Source organism: Pseudonaja textilis, chromosome 2, assembly GCF_049901715.1.
Source record: "Pseudonaja textilis isolate UNSWEBS1 chromosome 2, rPseTex1.2, whole genome shotgun sequence".
In the NCBI taxonomy this organism is placed as follows: domain Eukaryota; kingdom Metazoa; phylum Chordata; class Lepidosauria; order Squamata; family Elapidae; genus Pseudonaja; species Pseudonaja textilis.
This window is the reverse complement of record NC_141991.1, coordinates 133,223,715-133,247,699: the sequence shown is the minus strand read 5'-3', so window position 1 is coordinate 133,247,699 and position 23,985 is coordinate 133,223,715. Positions and strand designations below refer to the sequence as shown.

Below are 23,985 nucleotides of genomic sequence, written 5' to 3'. Positions count from 1 at the left end.
TACAGCAATCTATCAGCAAATCTCACTTGATTGCAGTACTCTAAACTTGTTTTTCAAAATGCCTTTTTAGACACAACAATTGTGAGGAAACATTTATTTAATTGCAAGGAAATTGGGGAACAGTCTGCAAGTAGCAAATGCTACAGTTTTGCTAAATCCCAGGAAGTCAACATTTCCTGAAATCTCAAGGACTCCCTTGGGAAATCATATTGAATACAGTCTCTGTTCATATGCCATTTAGAAAACTATGGGCATAATCTGAGCTGACTTTTTAAGGTTTAGTTTCCATCAAAAATGGTAGACCACAAAACCCATCCTATCTAGCTACTTGCAGTGCATTACAGCCTGTGGAGTTTAGATGAGAATATTTGAGCAAAAAGGCCATTCTTTTTACTGGATGTACATACTGCTGTCAATGCAGAATCGCTGAATAATAAAATAAAAACAAGACAGAAAATTCAAAATTGTGCTCTATTATAAGCCTCTGCAAGACATTCAACTTCTGCAGCTGATGCTCCTCTTTTGATCTGCTCCTGAAAGCTGCAAAGAATCCAACTTTTTAAAGAATCAAAGTGGCTCTTTTGAAGCTTTCCTGCAGCATTTGGGGGGATGAGTATGAATGCCCAGAGTGTACTTCTGCCAGGATTGGTGGCAAAGCTTTACACAAGCATGCCCAGAGGACCTTCAGAGGGTTTCATAACAGCCATTCTGGCACTATGAATGGTTGGAGCACGAGGAATAGATCCAGTGGGTCATTTTGCTCCTCAAATGTTTTGCACAAGCCGTAGCAATGTTTGTTTACTGTGAGCACAAAGCTAAATAAATATTAGCCTTCTGTAACAAGGTAGTAACCTCAAATGATCTTCAAGAGCATATAGAAATCATTGTAATAATACAAACAAAGTATGGATCAGTGTGGTCAAGTTATCTTCATCTGCAGGTAGTCTTCGACTTATGACCACAGTTGAGCCCAAAATTTATGTTGCTGAGTGAGAAATTTGTTAAGTGAATTTTACCCCGTTTTATGACTTTTCATGCCACATTTGTTAAGTGAATCACTGCAGTCGTTAAATTAATAACACAGTTATTAGATGTATCTGGTTTCTCCATTGACTTTGATTGTCGGAAGATCGCAAAAGGTGATCATGTGGCCTTGGGACATTGCAACCATCATACTGGTAAATGTGAGTCAGTTGCCAAGCATCCAGATTTTGATCGTGTGACCATGGGGATGCTGCAACAGTCACAAGTGTGAAAAATGGTCATGTCACTTTTTTCAGTGCCGTTGTAACTTTGAACAGTCACTAAATGAAGTATTGTAAATCAAGGGCTAGCTGTAGTGCTTTAGTTGACAAACGACTCAGAACTGAAAACAGGCATGATTTACAACTGCGGGTCCTTTTTAAGGACAAGGATGAATTCAAGTGTTCTGTGACATTACACATTGCTCCTTTTAATCCTTCTTAGAGCAAGTTGTCTTTTTACCTCCCGTGTACAGAAACTATCCATCAACAGTGCCTCCTTAATTAAAGCCTTTATGTCTTCCAGTAACATGCCATATAATTTTTCCTTGGGACTTTATTGATATTTATTTTACTCTTTCTTCCATATCTTGCAGATATCCTTCTGCAGTATTTTGAAATTGTCATTTTCTTTATCAAGCTCTAGAGTAGGAGAGATTTAAATCTTGAGATCAAGATCAAGACCTTAAAAGGGTAATAGGTTTCTTGTTAGAATTTTGTGAATTTCTAGTTGCATTTCATTTGTTCTATAAGCAACAATTTGAAAGTGTTCAGAAAGAATAGTTTTAGTCTTGTTAATATGATTTTTATTAAAGATTTTCACAAAAACAAAAGATAGACATGAACTCATATATAGTAAGATTATGAAAAGACAAAAACGTGTGAAAAAGTTAAAAAAAAAGATATAGATAGCAATGTCCTATCTTTACAGCAGTTACAAACAAATGTATTTACCTGTCCTCCTCCTTTAAAATTATATCATAATGCACTTCTTCCCATATTGAACCCTTTTAATCAGGAAATCTATAAATCACAATTTCTTAGGAGTATTGTACTAATTAGGGTGCATTGAAATTTTAAGAATCTTTTCCATTTTGGTGTAACAATTTGAAATCAAGATTGTAGTGTAGAAAATGTAACTCTGCTTTTGATACATTTTGAAAATAGTACTTAGCAGAGCTAAATAGTACTCTACTACAGTGGCCCCCAACCTTTTTTGTGCCACGGCCCGGTACCGGCATCACAAAATGATCCGCGGCCCGGTATCGGCATCAGCACGCATGACAAGGCAAGGCAAGCCGAGCGACCAGCCAGCCAGCCGTCCCCCGCTTCTCCCTGCCACCTTCAACTCCTCCTTTGTACCTTTGTCGATGGGCTTCGCTTCGGGACGGCTTCGGGACGGTCGCTCGGCTCGCCTTGCCTTGGGTGCTGAAAGAATCCTCGTGCCTTAGTTTCGTTTGAAGCCCCCCCCGCCTTCGATGAAACTAAGGCGCGAGGATTCCTTCAGGACCCAAACGCCGCTTTCCAACCGGAAAAGCTCACCCGGAAGCACTTTCTCGTCAAACAAGATGGCAGTGCCCAGGAAACCGGCGGCCCGGTAGGAAATGTTCCACGGACCGGTACCGGTCCGCGGCCCGGTGGTTGGGGACCCCTGCTCTACTGTATTTCTTAAAAGTATCTAAGCTTAAAATATTTACAGTGTATTAATTCACCAATAAGTGAATTGGATTGTAGCTGTAACAGATATGGCAAAGAATGACAGTCATATTCAGTGTTTATATTACGTGGTCCATGATGACAGAAGAAAGCTAGCAAAGTGTTCATACACAACATAGTATAGTATAGTATAGTAAGGGTGAGCTGCAAAATTTTCTTGCAGAACTCCTGTAGGAGGAGATTAGAACTATTTGTGATCCTTTTAGACAGCAGATTCAAAATCTGTAAGTGGAAATCTTTCAAACTCAAGTCATATTTTTTTTAGTTTGCTTATGTTCATTAATCTTATATGATGGATAACATTCTCTATCAAACATGTAGAAATGTCACACAAAGTTGCAATCTTCTATGAGCTCTCTGAAACGTTTGTGCAGTCGCTGAAATCTTATACATGAGAACCCTGAAATTTTGAGAGGATTTACCTGATAGTAATTTCAACTACATTTTACTTTTCAAGGTGTAGCTTAGATTGGGAGCATCTCTTGATAATATTTGTCATGCCTTCTAGCCTGGAGTAGCCCAAGATAAATAGTAATATGTCTAATATTTTAATGAATCATATTTTAGAAGTTTGGCTTACTCATTTGTTCCAGATCCAGTCAGGTACTAGACCAATATGATGTCCCAGATTCCAACATGTAGTTATAGTAAAGGAAAAGTAGTTTGTTTTGTTTCTCCCTAAGAATATAATATTACTTTGTAGTAATATTGAGCAGTTAAAGTATAAATAGTAGTGATGTATTTACATATCTTTTGTAGTAGAATTTTCCCCAATCATGCAGAGACTCAGTTTCTTGAAACAGAACTGTTCTATTGAGGCAATACAATAATTAAAACAGGACACAGCAACTAATATCTTCATTATTAAATAGTCTGCTGCACCTTATGGCAGAATATATGCTGGAACCAATCCAGGTTTTCCCTCCCACTTGGAACGTTCTATTTTGTTGCAAAGTAGAAGTTCTTTGGTAAGAAGCATATTGGCCAGGGGTGGGCTTCAAAAATTTCAGCATCTGGTTCTCTGCCTGGTTGCTGGGTGGACGTGGCCATGTTGGGTGTGGACTAGTCGGCCTCCTGGACCAAGGTGGGGGACATTTTTGCCCTTCCTGGGCTCTGGAGGCCCTCCGGAGGCCAGAAATGGGCCCATTTTCAGACTTCCAAAAATTCAGGAAGTCTGTTTCTTGTCCTCCCCAGACTCCAGGGGCTTTCCTCGAGCCTTTGGGAAGGTGAAAATGGCCTCCCTCAAGCTCCGGAGGCTGGAAACTGATCCGTTTTTGGACTTCCAGAACTTCTGGGAGGGCCATTTTTCACCCACCCTGAGCCTCTGTACGGGCCTTGCACTTACCTCGCATCCAAAACGGACTACGTGGTTGGGGCAGGATGGACAGGACCAGCCAGGTATAGGATTTGGCAGTTCACCAAACTGGCCATAACATTAGCTACTGTAGCAGCCCGCCCCTGATATTGGCTAAAAAAATGGTACAAGATAGATTACATAGAATATTGTGATTCTTTAGTATTCTGAATTTTGTTTTTAATATTTTGATTAACATAATGTAACTATGTTTAAGGGGCTCCATATGACTTCCTACTCCGGGCTTCACCATTAAATTGTCATTGGAAGAATATGTCTTTTCACCAAAAGAAAAATCTTACTTCATTTTTAGTAATTATTTATTTGATTTTATTAGTGCAAGCCATGATTTGGATTGATATTCAAGTTGGCTTCACATAATAAGCCATAATAAGAATTATATAATTTTGGCTTGATAAACAATCATTGTTATTTGTAAACTATGGTTTATCACTTAGGTTTTTGTGCAGAACAGATCACTATGTAATAGTGTAGCACACTTGTACAATATATAATAATAATATGCAGTATATTACTATAATATATATATATTGTGTGTGTGTGTGTGTGTGTGTGTTGTGTGTGCACACACACACACACACAGTATTCAGCTTAGTTCGAGATATATATATATATATATATATATATATATATGTAGATCTTTGGTTGTTCGGGTTTTCTCCCGCGTAAGATTTGAAGTATCTAGGCAACGTTTCGATGAAGTCTCATTCATCATCTTCAGGCTTCTGTCTCCAGCTCTGTGCTTCTCAGAGTAATGGAGATTGCAGCTGCTTCCTCCTTTTAACTGCCAGTGGGGGTGGAACTTGATTGGGTGGGGGCTTGGCTGTGTTCTGATTGGGTGGGGTGTGTTCTCATTGGTAGGGGTTTGGCTGTGTTCTGATTGGTTGGGGGTTAGCCGTGTTCTGATTGGTTGGAGGCGTGTTCTGTTCAGGAGGGGCTTGGTTGTGCTCAGGTTAGTTTTAGTTGCTGGGGATTTGAGCTGGAGAGTTGTGATCTTGCTGTTTGGCTTCTAGTTCGTGTGTCCTGCTGCATCTTCATAGTGGGTGTTGGTTTGCTTCATGTATGGCTCAGAGGGGTTTGAAGTGGGTAGTGATGCAGCTGCAGTGCAGCTTCTGGTCCATGGTCGTTTCTCATTTTCTGAATGGGTGGGAGTCTGTTTTCTACATGGAAGTGTGGTGGTGGCATCTTGTGTGGCTCTCATGGGTGTGGGTCCAGTGTCCTTCTTCATGTTAGGTACTCGTCTGTTCATGAGGCGGGTTTCCAAATGGCTGGAAGGCGGGAGGTGTCATCTCGTTTGTTCATGCTGTGTGGGCGTTTTTCTATCTCTATGGCTTCTCTGATTATTCTGCTGTTGAAGTGTTCGGTTTTGGCGATAGTTCTGGTATTTTTAAAATCAATTTCATGTCCTGTGGCTTTGAGGTGTTGGACCAGGGAAGAGGTCGTTTCTTCTTTTTGATTGAGTTCTTATGTTCTTCAATGCGTGCGCTTATTCTTCTGTTAGTTTGTCCAATGTATGTGTTAGGGCAGGCTGTGCAGGGGATTTCGTATACTCCTTGGTTTTCTAATTCGATTTTGTCTTTGGGGTTTCTTAGGATGGTGGATATTTTTTTGTTTGTGCAGAATGCTGTTTTGATGTTGTGTTTTTGGAGGATCTTGCTAATTTTGTCTGTAGTGCCTTTTATATATGGGAGGAGGGCTTTTCCGTTTTCTTGTTCTCTGTCTTGGATTTTGGTTGGGGCTTCTTTTTGGATTAGGTGGGTAATCTTCTTTCTTTGGAATCCATTGGCTGTAAGTACGTTGGTGAGAGTGTGTAGTTCGGTTTTTGGTGTTGTTCATCGGCTAAGCATTTTGTTCTGGAGATGAGTGTCTTGGCTACGGAATTGATCTGTGCTGGGTGGTGGTGTGAGAGTGCATGTAGATAGCGGTTAGTATGTGTTTTCTTCTGGTAGATGGTGTGTCCTAGGAGCCATCGGATCTTTTGTATACCAAGACATCTAGGAAGGGAAGTTGATTGTTGGCTTCTGTTTCCATGGTGAATTGTATTTTGGGGTGTAGACTGTTGAGGTATGTGAGGAAGTTGTTCAGTTTTTCTTTCCCGTGTGGCCAGATTATGAAGGTGTCATCTACGTATCTGAGCCAGAGTTTGGGTTTGTGGTCGTATTTTTCTAGAGCTTGTGTTTCAAAGTGTTCCATGTAGAGGTTTGCGATGACAGGTGAGAGGGGTGATCCCATAGGTGCTCCTTCTATTTGTTTGTATTTTTGTCCATTGTAGGTGAAGTAAGTATTGGATAGGCAGTGGTTGGTTAGATCTAGGATGTGCTTGGGGGTTGTATTTGTTTTGGATGGCTGTCAAGGCTTCTTTTATTGGCACTTGGGTGAAGAGGGATGTGACATCGAAGCTTACTAGTAGGTCGCTAGGTTGTAAGTTTTGTTTCTTTATGATCTCGATGAACTGGAATGAGTTTCTTACGTGTGAGTTGATGGATTCTGCATAGGGTTGTAGTTGTTTGGCAAGAAATTTGGCCAGGTTTTGTAGAGGTGAGCCTATGGAGCTGACTATTGGTCTGAGTGGGGTTCCTTCTTTGTGTATTTTGGGGAGACCATAAAGCTTGGGGCATCTGGATGATTTTTCTCTGGGTATGATTCCTTGCTGGATTTCTTCACTGATGGGGAGGCTTTTATTTTGGATTTGGTAGTTTTTTCTAGGTAGGTGGTGGGGTCTGTCTTTAGGGGTTTGTATGTGGGGTCTTGGAGTAGGTTGGTTAGCTTGGTTTTGGTAGTCAGATGTGTTCATTACCACTGTCGCATTGCCCTTGTCTGCTGGTAGGATTATTATGCTGGTGTCTTCTTTCAGGTTAAGTAGTGCAGTTTGTTCTTCTTTGGATAAGTTGCTTTTGGGTGGTTTGCTAGTGCAGAGGATGTTGGTGATTTCGAGTCTGATTTTGTTAGCATCATCAGGGTTGGTTTTGGTCAGGCTGGTTTCAACTCCACATATGATGGTTTCTGTGGGGATGTGTTTGGGAGCGACAGCAAAGTTGAATCCTTTTGAGAGGATCTTGGTTTCAGCTTCAGTGAGGATCTTGTCTGAGATGTTGTGCACTGTTTGTTTCATGTGTGGCTGTGGGGGGGGAAGAGTTGGTTTCTGGCATTGTTGTAGTTTCCTGAGTTTCCAAAAACACAACATCAAAACAGCATTCTGCACAAACAAAAAAATATCCACCATCCTAAGAAACCCCAAAGACAAAATCAATTAGAAAACCAAGGAGTATACGAAATCCCCTGCACAGCCTGCCCTAACACATACATTGGACAAACTAACAGAAGAATAAGCGCACGCATTGAAGAACATAAGAACTCAATCAAAAAAGAAGAAACGACCTCTTCCCTGGTCCAACACCTCAAAGCCACAGGACATGAAATTGATTTTAAAAATACCAGAACTATCGCCAAAACCGAACACTTCAACAGCAGAATAATCAGAGAAGCCATAGAGATAGAAAAACGCCCACACAGCATGAACAAACGAGATGACACCTCCCGCCTTCCAGCCATTTGGAAACCCGCCCTCATGAACAGACAGTACCTAACATGAAGAAGGACACTGGACCCACACCCATGAGAGCCACACAAGATGCCACCACCACACTTCCATGTAGAAAACAGACTCCCACCCATTCAGAAAATGAGAAACGACCATGGACCAGAAGCTGCACTGCAGCTGCATCACTACCCACTTCAAACCCCTCTGAGCCATACATGAAGCAAACCAACACCCACTATGAAGATGCAGCAGGACCACGAACTAGAAGCCAAACAGCAAGATCACAACTCTCCAGCTCAAATCCCCCAGCAACTAAAACTAACCTGAGCACAACCAAGCCCCCTCCTGAACAGAACACGCCTCCAACCAATCAGAACACGGCTAACCCCCAACCAATCAGAACACAGCCAAACCCCCTACCAATGAGAACACACCCCACCCAATCAGAACACAGCCAAGCCCCCACCCAATCAAGTTCCACCCCACTGGCAGTTAAAAGGAGGAAGCAGCTGCAATCTCCATTACTCTGAGAAGCACAGAGCTGGAGACAGAAGCCTGAAGATGATGAATGAGACTTCATCGAAACGTTGCCTAGATACTTCAAATCTTACGGGAGAAAACCCGAACAACCAAAGATCTACATATAAATACCGAGAACCTCAGAAAACAAATATATATATATATATATATATTCTTAAGTTTTCGTGGGTACTTACATGTATGGCATTCAGCTTTGTTTAGGTATTTTCCCACCTCATTATAGTTGTGCTTTTAAAGTTGTAGCAACGTTTCAGCAGAATCTCATCTGTCATCATCAGGCTTCTGTATTGTGTTCGTCTAATATAATAGTCTAGCAACTTTAGGAATCAAGTGTAATTTAATTTGAGTTAGCCTAGGTTGTTTTAATTATTTTCAACTGTTATGTTATATCTCATTCATAGTCCTTAGTTTAGATAGGTGGCTACAGAAACCAAACAAACATCAGATTTTCTTCCTTGTTGCTTCAGTGAGACCAAATTTTTATTTTTACATAAACTTTCATATACAGAGCAAAGGAATCTCTCTCTGTCTCAGTCCACCTCACCTCACACAGTTGTTGTTGTGGGTGGAAATATTAAAGTATGTTGGATGTGTTTGCCACCTTGAGTTATTTGTAAACATGGTGGAATACAAAGGTGTGTTTTTACATACATATGTACGTACATATGTATGTATGTATGTGCTGAATCTTGAAGTTACATTTTATTCATACTTTTTACATCAAAATAGATACATATTCTGCCCAACCTGGAAATGAGCTAAGAAGATATGTTGCAGGTGCCTTGATAAAAAGCATATGTATGAGAGCATTATTAGTGCTTATTAGTGACCTAATTATTAGTGAAATTCATTTACAGAAATAATCGATGGATGGATTATCCATCAAGCCATCAATCACTTTCAACTGCTAGCTATCGCATAGAAATATTTTCTCCATGATAGCCCATCACCACTGTAACTGCTGGTGGTCCAACTTGCTGCTGGTGCTCCTCTTTTCTTTCTTTCCACCTTTCCCATCGTTGGGGCACCTCTGCCACAATGAGAAAACACAACAGGGCCTGAGGCAGGAATAGGTAGAAATGTATTGGAGCAAATAGATTGCAAAAAGTATATTGGTCAACATCCATACAAATATATAAATATAGAGAGTTTATGCAAATTTTTCTTTACAAAAACATTTTTTTTTGCTTTTATACCTTTATAATTATTTTCTTATTCTTTACTGTAATCCTTCCCATGCCAAGATGCTTTTTTAGTTGTGCTGCATTTTAATGAAGAATGTTAAAATATTTCTAGAAAATGTTACCACATTGTGTGAAGCGACCCTGATAATCTGAGATGCAGGTTTTTAAAGAAATAGACACTGGTTTCTTGATCATTATTCTGCTTGGGAATTTTGCAGCTTAAATTGGCAGATCTGTGCTAACCGTCTGCCGATCTGCTAAAAAGTAAGAAAGAATCCTTATGCCGATAAAACAATATTTTTGGAATGTTTGCAAGATATTTTAGAAATGATAAGAATGTTTTTGATCTCAAATTCAAATTCTGCTCAATCTCTGGAACGATTTAGTAGCAGAGATTTCTTAATGCCTCTTTTTTTCCAAATGTATTCTTCTGGAAATTCGTTGGATAACTCTTGAGGAGTTATAGGAAAGAGACAAAAGCCAAGTTTTGCACAAGAGAGGGGGTGCTTCTGTAGTTCCTCATTCTAATTACAGCCATTTGTGCTTTGATTACCCATGCTGTTCTGATATATTAACTGCCCAGTAGTGAGATTTAGGATCAGAGCCAAGAGATAGCAAACCCCTTTTTGTGGGCTTCTGCTCCATCCAGTTTTGTCACCACAATATAAAAAAGATGTTGAGACTCTAGAAAGAGAATGCAGAGGAAGAGCCACAAAACATGATTAGAGGGCTGGAGGCTAAACTATACAATAAACTGTTGGGGGAACTGTGAACATCTAGTCGAACAAAGGGAAGGATTGGGGAGATGATAGCAGTCTTCCAATATTTGAGGGGCTGTCCCAGAGAGGTGGGGTCTACCTATCCTCCAAAACCTGTGAGGGCAAAACAAGTAACAGATGGAAGCTTATCAAGAAGAGATCCAACCTATAACTGAGGAGAAATTTCCTGTCAGTGAGAGCAGTTAATCAATGGAACAGTTTGACTCCAGAAGTTTTGAGCGCTCCAACATTGGAAATTTTTAAGAGATTGGAAAGTCATTTGTCTGGAACGGTATAAGGTCTCCTGCTTGAGTAGGAGGAGGCTGGACTACTAGAAGACCTCCAAGATCTCTTCCGACTCTAATATTTTTTAGTGTAGCTGCTCATATTTTTTCTGTGCACTTATAGTCTACTATGTATTTTCCATTTTGTTTTTTGTGTGTTGGCATTAGGACAAGTAGTCTTGGACTCTCAACTATTCATTTAGCAACTGTTTGAAATTATAATACCACTGAAAACAGTGACCTACAACCAATCCTCACACTTAACAACTCTAATAGCGCCCAGTCCTAACACAACTCTCCTATAGCATTCTCATGGCCACACAATTAAAATTCTGGTATCTGACAACTGGCTTGTATTTATAATAGTTGCAGCATCCTGGGATCATGTGTTTGTGACTTTCCCAGCCGGCACCCAACAAGCAAAGTCAAAGGGAAAACTGAATTACCTTAATGACTGCATGATTCATTTAGCAACTACCATGATTTGTTTAACAGCTATGGCAAAAAAAGTCATAAAATCAGGCACAATTTATTTAAGAACTGCCTTGCCTTGTAATGGAAAACGTGAGATACATGCTTGATTCCTCCCGGTTTAAGTACTTTTGGTCAATATATTCTCCAGCATGCATCAGAAAGTTCAGTAAGCATGGGAGCAATGTGTTTCCTCTGAAACATTGTCAAGGAGTGATGTGCTTTTGGAACAGTTTCAAAGCACAGATTTCCTTCCTTCACTTTTTTGGCTAGGGAGATTTTGCTGCTTCGGCAAGATGAGTTGTGTCTACATACAATGTTCTTGGAAGCAAAGAACTAAAGGTTCTTTTTAATGACTTATTGCAACCACTGCTTTATTGGGTTGGTTAGGAACTGTACGGTTTTCAGGATGTTGACTTAGATTTTTTTTTTCTTACAGAAGCATATCCCATAGCATGTGACATAGTAAGAAAGTCCCCATTGACATACAACTTAATTTTAGTAAATTGAGTGGTCATCTTGGCATTTTACTTTGTGTACTTTCATAAAACCAGTTTGTTGTGCCTTGAATTTTGGATAAAATTCGCAACTCATATTTTGAGCTGACTTCTTTGTATCATGGCTCTGTAGTTTGCTTATGCTAGAGTTTTAGCCTCCCAAACTCCCAGCATGCCTTACAAATAACAGGTAAGAAAATCCTTGTCTTCAGGCTTACACCATGAAAGCACAATATGAAACAAAAAGAAATGAAAGAAGAAACAAAAATTGTAAATGGGACACTTTTGCAAACAATTAGTATTAATAAGTGGTTATTGATTCAGTTAACCTATTTATTTTTATTGCCCTTTTTTGGACTGGTTGAAATATACATGCTTGTTCATTTATTTACATGTTTGTCATATGTACACATTTATCCTTAGATAAATATAACGGTTGTGATAGAGAATATATGTGATGGTTGATATCAACCAATAGACCTAAAGCAATGAAGGAATTATAAAATATGCCTTTACATGGAACATGATTCTCAGAAAACAAAAAGGATATCTTTAAGGTATGTTAAAGTTGACTTAGAATTGTATTTTATTGGGTGGGCCAGTTTTTATTTTCTGAGAATCATGTTCCATGTAAAGGCATACTAAAGAGAAAGATTGCTTGTGGGAATGCTTTGGACTACTATAAATCCTCTTCCTCATCAAGAACAGGCAGAAAAATGGTCTTCATATATCAATTCTCCTCCATGCTGCATCGAGAGCCCAGGATGGGTTGACTCCTTCCTATGACGTCATTTAGCTGAGTCTGTACTAAGATATAAAAGCCAGACCCTGGAAGTTACCCCAGCTTTTGACTCAGCTCCTTTCAGTCAGTAGCTGTGTCTCTGAAAGCGTTCTGTTAGTTAGCACTCACCAGCAATCTTCAATACCTTTTTTCCTCACTTCAAGCAGCTCCCAGGGCAGCTGCTCTTCCAGGAGAGCAGGGCTCTCAATCCCTCAACGTTGGGAGCAGCGTTGCTAGAGCACTGTTCAGGCAAGTTGGGCATCGTCTGTAGACCTCCCCCACGCCTGCGGTTTGAGCGGTTGTAAAAAGCGATCGGCAAACTGATAACAGCGTCAGCCAGCTGAGGTTCTGTAGATAGCACTTACCAGCAATCTTCAGTACCTTTTTTTCCTCAGTTCAGCAGCTTCCAGGATCTGGACAGCTGCTCTTCCAGGAGAGCAGGGTTCTCTCTCTCTCCTGCAACATTGGGAGCAGCATTGCCAGAGCGCTGTTCAGGCAAGTTGGGCAGCGTCTGTAGATCTCCCCCATGCCTGCGGTTTGAGCGGTCTAAAACGTGATCGGCAAACCGATTACAGCGTCAGCCAGCTGATCGTGTGGCCAGAGGCTGCCCTTTCCTTTGCTGACTTTGCTCAGAGCTCTTTATAGCCTAAGGAGTGATTCTTCGATCTCGGAGCCTGTTTCCCATAGTCAGCGGCCATCTTGGATTGAAGCCTTCCACCACGAGGTGAGCGGCCATATTGTTAGCCAGGGGGCCATTTATACCCTAAGGGGCTTAATAGAAAAATTTACAAACAGTTTCTTTCCATTGCAAGAGCCTTTCATTCTACAGTGGAGCAAGATAAGGGTCAGGCAGAGCTTTCCCCCCGCCAGTAGAGCAGTCTCTTAAGCCCAATAAGAGAAAAAGACGTAGGCAATGCACCCAATCGGTCCAGAGGGAGGTGGCTGCTAAAATCAGAGCTGAGGCTCTAGCCCCTAAGAAAGCAACTCAGGCTGAGTTGAGGGCAGAAAAGCGCAGACATGAAGCCCTAGAGAGGCAGTTCCACAGAACTATTCAACAGAAGGGAGTGCAATTACAGCAGGTTTCAGGTGATACCTGTGGGCTCCAGCCAAGCCCTCCCAGGGGAGGAGAAGTTATCTTGAGCCTTTCCATCCTCCATCCTGGTCTCCTGAGGCTTTAGCAGTACAATATGACCCTCAGGATCTCAGCAGATCTGGGCCTTATTTCCAACAGGCTTCTGGGCCCTATGCTCCTCCCCCTCCCTCCAAGCCTCAAACCTCTTCTCAATCTAGGCCTGAAGCCACCTTCACTCCCACAGCAGCGGGCCTTCTGCCTCTGCCTTTGAGCATAGACCAGGGAATATCCAAGATGTTGTCTCATTGGCCATTAGGCAGGGATTGGCTGAAGGCTTCAAGCAAATTCTTCAACCTGATTTAGGGTGAGACCTTTGACCAAAATCTTTCAGAGGAAGAGGACTCTTGCCCAGAGCAGACATCCTCTGCATTGGTCTTCAATCCTTCTCTCTTCAGTCCATTACTCAGCAAGGCCTTGGTCACTGCCAAGCTGTTGCCAGAGGAAATGGCTCCCGAGCCACAAGGAAATCCCTCAAGCCAGGGAGACGCACTCTTCTCCAAGCCTGTAGTGTATGCAGGGGTTTTGCCTTCTCCCACTTTGCTCCTGGACATGGTCATGGAACAGTGCGCTTCCCCTTCAGCAGGTCCTCACCCATCTTCTCTGGATAAGCATTTCTACAACGTCAGCGCAGCCCTGGACAATGCCCTGGCAGTGCCTTCTGTTGACATTCTGGTGCTGCATGGACTGTTTGGCCTTCAACAGCAGCTTCCTTTTTTCGCGAGGGCATCCATACGGTGGCTGCACCACCTCCAGATTAGATTGCCTACATCTGACCTTCGGTCTCACCAAGACCTTAATAAGATTATCGCAGCGGCGGAATTCACTGCAGATGCCACTCTTAATTCCGCTAAATTTGCATCCAGGGCCATGGCATCTTCAGTAGCAGCAAGAAGACTGTTATGGCTCAGAAATTGGCAGGCGGAGTCACGCCTTAAATGGAAACTGGCTTCAGTTCCATTTGCGGGCGATAAGCTTTTTGGAGATGCTCTGGAACCTTATTGCACTGAAACCAGAGATAAATGTAAGATTCTCTCTTCCTCTGGGAAGAGAGCCAACTATCGCCCAGCTCCTTATTGCCCTCCTGCCTTTGAAGCGGAGACCTCATCCCACTTCCCCCAGTCTCAGAGTCCATGCTCCCATCGCCAAGACCAACATGCGGAAACATCTGGCAGGCAACAACCTTCTACTGGTAAACAGCCCTTTCAGGGGGAGGGGGGTCGTTCCTTCTGTCGCTCTAAGTAATCCTTTGTTCTCCCCACCCATCGGAGGTCACCTAGCCTTCTTTGCCTCCAAATGGGAGGAGTCAACGATGGATGCCTGCGTGCTCTGCACTATTAGGTCAGGGTTACAATTGGACTTCCCAATGCCACCCCCAAAGGGGGGAAAAATGGTGGTTTTTTTGAGCTGGCCTGTCTCTCAGGACATTTCAAGGCAAGATCTCATGAAACAGGCCATTCAACACCTTCTTGAAATCCGAGCTATTCAACCTGTTCCCCCTTCTCAACGGGGAGGTGGGCTTTACTCTCGCCTTTTCATCATTCCCAAAGCCTCAAGGGGGTGGCAAACCATCCTGGATCTAAAAATTCTCAACCAATTTGTAAAATACAGACAAATTAAAATGCAGACTCTGCATTCTATTTTAGAGAGCATTCGGGAGGGTGATCTGCTCTCTTCCATTGATCTCATGGAGCCTTCCTCCACATCCCCTTTTGGCCTCATCATCGCCAGTTTCTCCATTTCTGTTATCAGAATACCCATTACCAGTATCGAGCAATTCCCTTCGGCCTCTCATCAGCTTCAAGGGTCTTCACGAAGGTTCTGGCGGCATTGATGGCATCTCTGCGTTCTGTTCCAGTGAGGATCCAAGCTACTGGGACAACATTTTGATTCTGTCCTCCTCCATCCATGCAGCCCATCGGGATCCGCAAATTACCCAGTCATATCTCCAGAGCCATGGATTTTTCCATTCCTGCCCACTCCAATGGTTCCTGCTTCCCTACCAACGAACAGGAACCAGCCTCTCATCCATCAAGGTCCTGCTCCCACCACAAATCCGGAGATCTCTCAATTGGTGGTGTTCCTCGTTAATCTGGAAGGGACTCCCTTTCAGGGTCCCAAACAGGCTAGTGATAACCACCGATGCCAGCCTCCTGGGTTGGGGGTCCCATATGCAGGACCAGATAGCTCAGGACCTTGGTCCAGGTCAGAGCAGGCCCTTCCCATAAATTGGCTAAAGCTCAGAGCCATTTTTCTAGCTCTCAAGCATTTCAGGCACTCAGTGACCGGCTCTCATGTTCTAGTCCTTATGGACAACATGGCTGTCATAGCTCATGTCAACCGGCAAGGGGGGAACGAGGTCCAAAGCCCTCATGGGAGAGGCTCTACGGTTGGGGTTATGGGCAGAGAAACACCTGTTGTCAATCTTGGCGGATGACATCTCTGGGATCGACAACTCCCAGGCTGACTGGCTCAGCAGGAGCCTAGTCGACCAGGCAGAATGGTTCATTCCTCCGTCTCTATTCAGGGACCTTTTCCTCAGATTCAGAATGCCGGAGGTGGATCTCTTCTCCACTCCTCAAATCGCCCAGGTCACCAGATTCTTCACCAGGTTTCCTTGCCAGGGAGCTGAGGGGACCAATGCTGTTTGGTGCAGATGGCCCAAAGGTCTCCTCTATGCCTTTCCCCCGCTTCCCATCATTCCGGAAGTAATTCAGAAGATGTTGGAGGAACGAGCGGAGCTCCTCCTCCTGACACTCTATTGGCCAAGGACGCCCTGGTTTGCGGACCTGGTCAACCTATCGGGGGCTTCTCCTTGGAGGATCCCAGCCCATCTAACCTCCCTTCATCAGGGGATTCTGATCCACCCGGAGCCCCTGTGGCTCAAGCTGACTGTGTGGCACTTGGGCGGCAGCGGCTAGGGGTGGCTGATCTTCCTGAAAGGGTCATCATCACTATCCTGGCATCTCGCAAAACTTCTACAAGGTGCATCTATGATGCCACCTGGAAGGCCCTTCCTGGGGGTTCCTTGGGAAGGGTCTCTCTCCTGCTTCAGCCCAGTTGGCAGAGGTTCTTAGATTCCTTCAGCATGATTTGTAGAAAGGTTTGGCCCCCAACACCTTACGCAGGCAGGTTGAGGCCCTCTCCTCAGTTCTTTCATGGCGTTCACTTCCTTCCTTATCCCATCACCCTTCAGTCAGGAAGTTTTTTTGAAAGGGGGACTTCCAGCCTGCACCCCCGGTGGTTCACAGGTATCCTTCCTGGGATCTTCATGAGGTCCTTAATGCCCTTACGAAGCCCCCCTTTGAACCCATTAGAACATTGTCTCTCTGTTTCCTGACTCTGAAGGTAGTGTTCCCCATTTCCATCACTTCAGCCAGGTGGGTCTCTGAGCTTGCTGCTCTTTCCATCAGACAGGACCTTTGTTCCTTTCACAATGATACGGTTGTCCTCAGTCTGGACCCCTCATTTCTTCCAAAGGTTAATACCCGTTGCACAGATTCCAGGACATTATGTTGCCTGGCTTCTGCCTCCTTCCGCACCATGACTTAGAGCAGCAGTGGCACACACTAGATGTAGGAAGGGCTCTTAGAATATACATTAAGTGCACTTCCTCCTTCAAGAAGTCAGAAGCCATGTTTGTTTCCTTTTCCCTTCTCACTTGGGGCACAAGGCCTCTTCTCCTACTGTTAGCAGGTGGGTCAGATCTTGCATTGAGCAGGCCTACAAAGCTGCGGCCTTCCGGTTCCTCGAAGTCTGACGGCGCACTCTATCAGAAACACGGCCACTTCGGCTGCCTGGGCGACCCAAGTACCCTTGGAGGAGATCTGTCGTACGGCCACATGGACATCTCCATCTCCTTTCATCAGATATTACTATCTGGATGCCTTTGCCTTGGCAACTTCAGCCTTCGGCAGATGGGTGCTTCAACGAGTGGTTCAACAGTCTGTGTGATGAGCCGGACGAGGACCCGCCCGTGGACATGCAAGCTTTGGTATGTCCCATCCTGGGCTCTCGATGCAGCATGGAGGAGAATGGGCGTTGGTAGAAGTTACCCTGAACGCCCTTTCTATCTATGCTGCGAGAGAGCCCAGCCCCTCCCTTGATTCGTCCAGAGAGGGTAAGTCATATTTCGGTATTCATTTTGTGCTTTCAGAGACACCTTTCAGTCTGTCAAGTATCTTCGCCAAAGCTGGGGTCTCTCCCGGGGGCTGGCTTTTATATCTTAGTACAGACTCAGCTAAATGACCTCATAGGAAGGAGTCAACCCATCCTGGGCTCTCTCGCAGCATAGATAGAAAGGGCGTTCAGGGTAACTTCTACCAATGCCCATTCTGGTAAGCTAGTTACATTTATTATGTCAGTAACAAATTACAGGAAACTATGGGATGTGGATTGCAGTTTTTGCAAGGGTCCATAGTGACAAAGAGCAGCGCCTTAAATCTGTTGTTAATATAAGATGCCTCCGAGTTTAAACGCTGGGAAAGATAATTATACAGGTGCTAGTCAAGAGTGATTTTCGTTACTCAGCATGAGAAATGAAACTGCTTTTCAGACACAGATCTTTTTTTATTTCAGGCATACAAAGTAGTTAGCAGTCTGATGCTCAAGGCAGGGGAAGATACTTGAAAGAAGCATTTGTAACATTCTCCCTTTAACTGTTATTAAAATCTATATTAAGAAACACTGGATCTAATGGATGGAAATATACGAGCTTGAAGTTTTAAATGGGATTTCTGACAACTGGCAACCATTTGGAGTGCATCTTGATGTCTCATAGTGAGTGGGATAAGTTGCTCTTGGCTAATTGAAAAGCTATTCTTCAAAAGATTGGCTTCATGAGGGATCTGTGGGTCATGCCTGGGCCTATATTGATGCAGCAGTTGAAGTTCATTTCGTTCTTTACACCTCACAATTGTCCTTATTTTCACATTTGTTTTTATTGGAATTAAAAAAAAAACTTTTTCCATATTGTAAGATGCAACATTGGGGTTGAAAACCATATTTAAACCTTACATTTGGTTTCTTTTTGAAAGTGTTTTTGAAGTGCAGCATACTGAATTTTCTTGGAGTTTGTCTTCCTAAAGTGGTGGCAGGGTGAAAAGGCAAATCAGTACGCATGGTTGAAGTGTCAATTCCTCAGATTTTTCTTCTCATTGGTTTTGCTCAGCTGTCAGCCTATCTCTTTCCAATATTGATAGTGCCTTAGTTAAGGTGGATCAGTTCCTGAACGTAAAGTAGAGTATTTTATTTTATATTATATGTTATACATACTATTATATGTGCATACTATTATGTGCGTGTGTGCGTGTGTGTGTGGTTCGAATCCCTAGCACTGCATAACAGAGTGAGCTCCTGTTACTTGTCCCAACTTCTGCCAACCTAGTAGTTCAAAAGCATGTAAAAATGCAAATAGAAAAATAGGGACCACTTTGGTGGGAAGGTAACAGCGTTCCATGCACCTTTGGTGTTTACTCATGCCGGCCTCATGACCATGGAGACGTCTTCGGACAGTGCTGGCTCTTCAGTTTTGTAACGGAGATGAGCACCGCCCCCTAGACCTGGAAACAACTAGCATGTATGTGCAAGGGGAACCTTTACCTTTACTATATACTTATGTGGTTTATAAATATTATGAATCAAGAAACATCCACAATCAGTACATAAAATATATTTATAGGAAGCATCCTTTTGACTGAATTTTTGATGGATTAAGTGTGATCTTTGTCAACCAATCGATGACAGACATGTGCACAGACAGTTGTGAAAACACGCAAGGACAATTCTCAATATAAATAGGCAGTGGATCATGTTTCTTCTCAAATGGATGACAAATATAGATTAAGATGTGTTGAGCCTTTAAAGGTGTTCGGTTTTTATTTGAGTCCTATGGGGTGGTGGTGGTACTGTAGTTTCCTTTTTATGCGTTGTTCAATTTTCAGAACGTTTTCTTATCCATCCTTCCTATGACTGAGCGGTCTAGTTTTGGAAATAATTCTGCCAGTGCTCATTAATCAATTTTTTTTTATGTTGCTGTTGTTATCCTCTACCTCTTAGAAGACATACGGAAGTGAGCTCTTTCTTATGTTTGGGTAATATTGCTGATTTTTTTTGTGTATAATCCATCTTTAGAATGCAATCAATTATGGAAAAAACCTGAGTCGATTATTTCAGCTGTAATTTCCAAAATTACTTCATCAGAGAGAAAAGAAAAAGAGCCTAATGAAAGCCTTATGAGAGGTATGTGTTTCTTCTTTGCTTCAGCCTCTGCATCATCTCCTGAATATGTAAACAAATTGCTTATGAGCGTGATGTTTTCTAGGACATATAATTAGCTCAGGGCCCCGTTCCATCTCAGGAACTGTTTTATTTTTCACCCCAGTTTTTAAAATTTGAAATGTGACCTAGTCGCCAAACATTTGGTTTACTGGAATTTTAAATTTAATTGTTCAAGTTTTAAGGATTAGTTCAATGCTTTTTTTCTCCTCACTGAAGTCTGGCATGGTCTTCTACTCCCAGATGTCCATAGGGAGTCTGGCCAGAGTCCCTCTAGAATAAGAGTCCCTCTAATACCCACACCAGTATTCATCTACCTTCTCTGGAGGAGAAGAGAGATCAAGAACCCCCATGTTGAGGCTTCCCAACTGAATCAAATTGCAAGAGTATTGTACTTATTGTATTGTAATTATTTTTAAATGTTTTATGATTTTTTGCTGCCCAGAGACACTTGCTTGAGATGGGCAGATGTAGAAGTTGAATAAATAAATAAACGAATACAGTCATTTAGATTGCAGTTAGATATACCTACTCACCTGGAGATTGGGTAGGGCCATCTTATTAGCCTTTAAGACAATATCAAAAACCATAGAGAGTATTTTAACATCCAAACAGCTTATACCACCCACATGTACATGTTGAAGATAACAAAAAGGAGGGAACTTTCCAGCCCTGTTCTCTTTGGAATGAGCTTTGACAAGGAGCTACAACTTACCATAGTTCTCCATAGACAACTCTCTTCAATCTTATCACTAGAATATTTCTAAAGAACAAAAAAGAAAGAAAAGAAAGAAAGATTTCTAAGATGGGACTCGCTACTAAGACCAAGCACTGTCTTTTGTTATCTGTTATGGAACTTTCAGCTAATTGTCTAAGCCCTAATCCAGGCCCTATTCAATCCCTGAATAAGTCACCTCTTGACTGCTGACATGGTACCAGTTGCTAACTTCCTAGAAAGATGACAGAGGTAAGAGTGCTGTATGCCAAAAAAGATGAAGCGATGGATCTCCCACCTAGCCACTAGGAATAGCTGAAACAACAATTTGCTTATAAATCTCAGATTCACAACTCTTGAGTCCATTGTGATAACTAGGGAGTGTCTGGCCACGTTATCTAAGACTGTTTCTGGCCTGTGAATTTTAACAAAATGAAATAAATAGTGTGTTCTTTTGGTTGTCTCTGGTTAGGTGTGTTCTTGAATTAGTGCCTGATTGCAGGAAACTGCTACCAGTAGTCTTAAAAGAGGCTGTTTCAGAGGCTCTCCTTGGATCTATCTGTATTGGATAACTATTGCCCAGGCTTTAAACTACTCTTCTGGAGAAAGGCTATTGGGACTACGGTCAATATTCAGCTATGGAGGAATGAGACTGTTTTAATTCTTTTCATCTAGAATTCAGGGGTGGGCATGGAACTATAAGACATTATTGGTTGTTCCTATAGATGATCTTGATTTCCCTTCTTGTACTTTCTTGTACTTTGAGGCATCTCAGCAGCTTTTGATATTATCAATCATGGTATCCTTCTGGACTACATGCAGAGAACTGTTTTAAAGTTCTGTTGTGTTCCTAGAGAGTTCTAGTCAACAGACAGGAGAGAATTAAGGCAGGTTCTCTGAAATGCTGCAGAAATTAGTTTTCTCTTCCCAGGTTTTTAATAACTACATGAGACTGCAGAAGGTCACCCATTGGTTTAGGATACAATATGTTAATGATACTGAGCTGTACATTGTTCTCCCATACCACATGAGGCATACTTCTCTTGATCCATTGTCTGGTGGCTGGGAGGTTTAAAAGAAGCAAGATCACAGTGAAAGGTAATCCTGATTTCAACAGCTACTTCTAGATAGATAGATGGAAGCCCTAGCCCAGAGGCCTTTGCTCAGTTTTAGCTAGTGTACCAGTTGTAGTCTTATTGCAAATGTTAAGACTTCACAACAGTGATGATTCATGCGCTCATCACCACTTGCTTGGAATCAATGCAGTATGGTCTACTTGGAGCTGCTTTTGTAAACCATCTGGAAGTTTCAACTAGACCAGAATGTGCTAGCCCAGTATAAACACATTATACTTGTGTTCAAGTCTTGCATTGGATACTTTACTGACTTCCAAATGCATCTCAAAGTACTGGTTTGGACTTTTACCATCCTACATGGCTTGGCTGCAAGGTATTTCAAGGATCATTTTCTCCAAGCAGCCTGTCCACCACAGATGTCCCCAGAGAACCTTTACTTGATCCGTTCACTGCCAAACTTTCCACTTTATCATTTTCATACAGTAGAGAGAATGGTGGTTCATAGGAACAGCTTTTCTTTTGTCATTTCCTCTCTATTCATCAACTCCCACTTTATTAACAGTTTATAAACTGATCAGGATAGAAACGTAAGAGTGTTTGGATCAACTTATTGGGAGGGGGGTTTCATTTTTTATTCTACCATTTATTTTGTATATAACTTTATTCGTATTTTATTTATTCATTAGATTTGTGTATCGCCCATCTTGTCTATATTATACCATTAATGCTTTAGCATATTGGATGATTTTGTAATTCACCAAGAATAATTCATTTGTTGCAGGCAACAAAATAAATAAAAACTCCTGGAGATATATCTGTAAGATTACCACGTGAACTTCTCTTCCTCCTTTATAAAAGCACTTCACTTCCATGCCCTCCTTACAGAATGTGCTACCAAAAATATTTCTTACAAGGACTAGAGACACTCCCACCCTCAGGAACAGCTGTGGTATATCCTGCTGTTAACTATCCTGGCCCTGCTGAAGGAATATTGCTAGGAAAGTCATTTTTCTCCCACAGTTTCAACAGCCAAGTATTTGTAATTCCATATATTTCCATACTCACACCTTTCTTAAGCACACTGTTTCTGTGCTTTCTCTATTGCGGCAGGCATGACAATGTGTCTGCTAAAAAATTCCTGCTTGCCGGAACATGTTTCAATTTGAAATCGCCGAAAATATAACGCCCACCGGATTTGTTTGGGCAACAGTCTCCTGGGTGATTGTAATGCCTCCAATTCTTATGGTCTGTCCATATTTCAAATGGAGATTGCGCACCCTCTAATAGGTGTCACCAGGTTACTAAGGTCCAGCGTACTGCAAAGGCCTCTTTCTCCCAAATCGCCCAATCTCATTCCGTCGTGTAGGTGTAAGATTGTAATATCCCTTGGTCATTCCGTTGCAATAACACCATGCCCACAGCCGCATCACTGTCGTCTGCCTGAATTACAAACGGATGCTCAGGGTCAGGATGTTTCAATATTGGAGAAAAACTGCTTTAAACTCTCGAACACTTTTTGACACGACTCTGTCCGCTCCAGATTTTGGTTCGTTTTGGTTTGGTTATTCCCAGATGTTTCGTCTTCAACAAATTGGTCAAAAGTAACACGATGGAGGCAAATGAGGGAATGAATTGCTGATAAAAATTGGCAAAGGTTAGGAAAACAGTTGTTTTCATGTTGTAGGCAACTGCCAGTCTAATATAGTCTTCACCTTGGGTGGATCCATTTTGACCCCATCGCCTGAAATTCTGTAACCCAAATAGTCCAGTTTGGTGTGATGAAATTCGCACTTCAACAGTTTTATGTATAATTTAGCTTTTGAAGTACAGTTTCCCTAATTCCACATGCTCTTCCATGGTATTAGAATATATTAATATGTCACCCAGATAGACTAAAATGCCTCTATACAAATGCTCATGCAAGACGTTAATCAGCTGCATGAAGACTGCTGGAGCCCTTTGCAATCCAAAAGGCATGACCTTAAATTGGTAGCTACTAAGCGGGCAATTGAATGTTGTCTTCCATTTATCTCCTGACTTGATGCATACCCTATAATACGCCTTGCACAGGTCTAACTTTGTAAGCACACGTCCTTTAGCCAAAGTGTCTAGGAGATCCTTCATAAGTGGTAGTGGATACAAGGGTTCCAAGCAGACAGCATTAAGGCCTCGGAAATCAACACATAGTCTTAAGCCCCCATCTTTCTTCTCTTGAAACAATACAGGAGCCTCTATGTGAGAATGGGCTGGCTGGATAAATCTTCGAGATAAGTTCTTGTCAATGTATTTACACATTTCCTCTAATTCTTTCGGAGTCATGGAATACATATGGGGTTTAGGTAACTTCGCTCCCAGAAATAGCTCAATTGCGCAATCACTTGTCCTATGTAGGGGTAAAACGTCACTTCCCTTCTCATTAAAGACTTCAGCCAGTTCCTTGTATTCCAATGGATAAGTAGCTTTATCTATCAGTTCTTCCTTTGGTTTCTCCAACACTGTTTTAACGTGTCTTAGCTTCCTAAACCCTCCTTCCCACCATATGGTAGATTTCCATTTATCTAGTCAGGCCAACCCAAGTATCATGGCCTCCGTCATATGTCGAACCACTACAAATGAAAGT

At 42.2% G+C, this 23,985-nt stretch overlaps 1 protein-coding gene across 2 annotated transcripts in view; it reads left to right on the top strand.

The window, feature by feature from the left end:
- ATF7 (activating transcription factor 7) overlaps nucleotides 1-23,985 on the top strand; it is a 117,141-nt gene that overhangs the window by 7,152 nt on the left and 86,004 nt on the right. Inside the window, exon 1 of one of the 2 annotated variants that reach the window (XM_087925358.1) lies at nucleotides 19,178-19,538. The exons of the other annotated variant lie outside the window; for it this stretch is intronic. The gene's annotated coding sequence lies outside the window, so the exon portion shown is untranslated. Of the gene's footprint in view, nucleotides 1-19,177; nucleotides 19,539-23,985 lie in introns of those variants that run through there. 2 annotated transcript variants of the gene reach the window in all.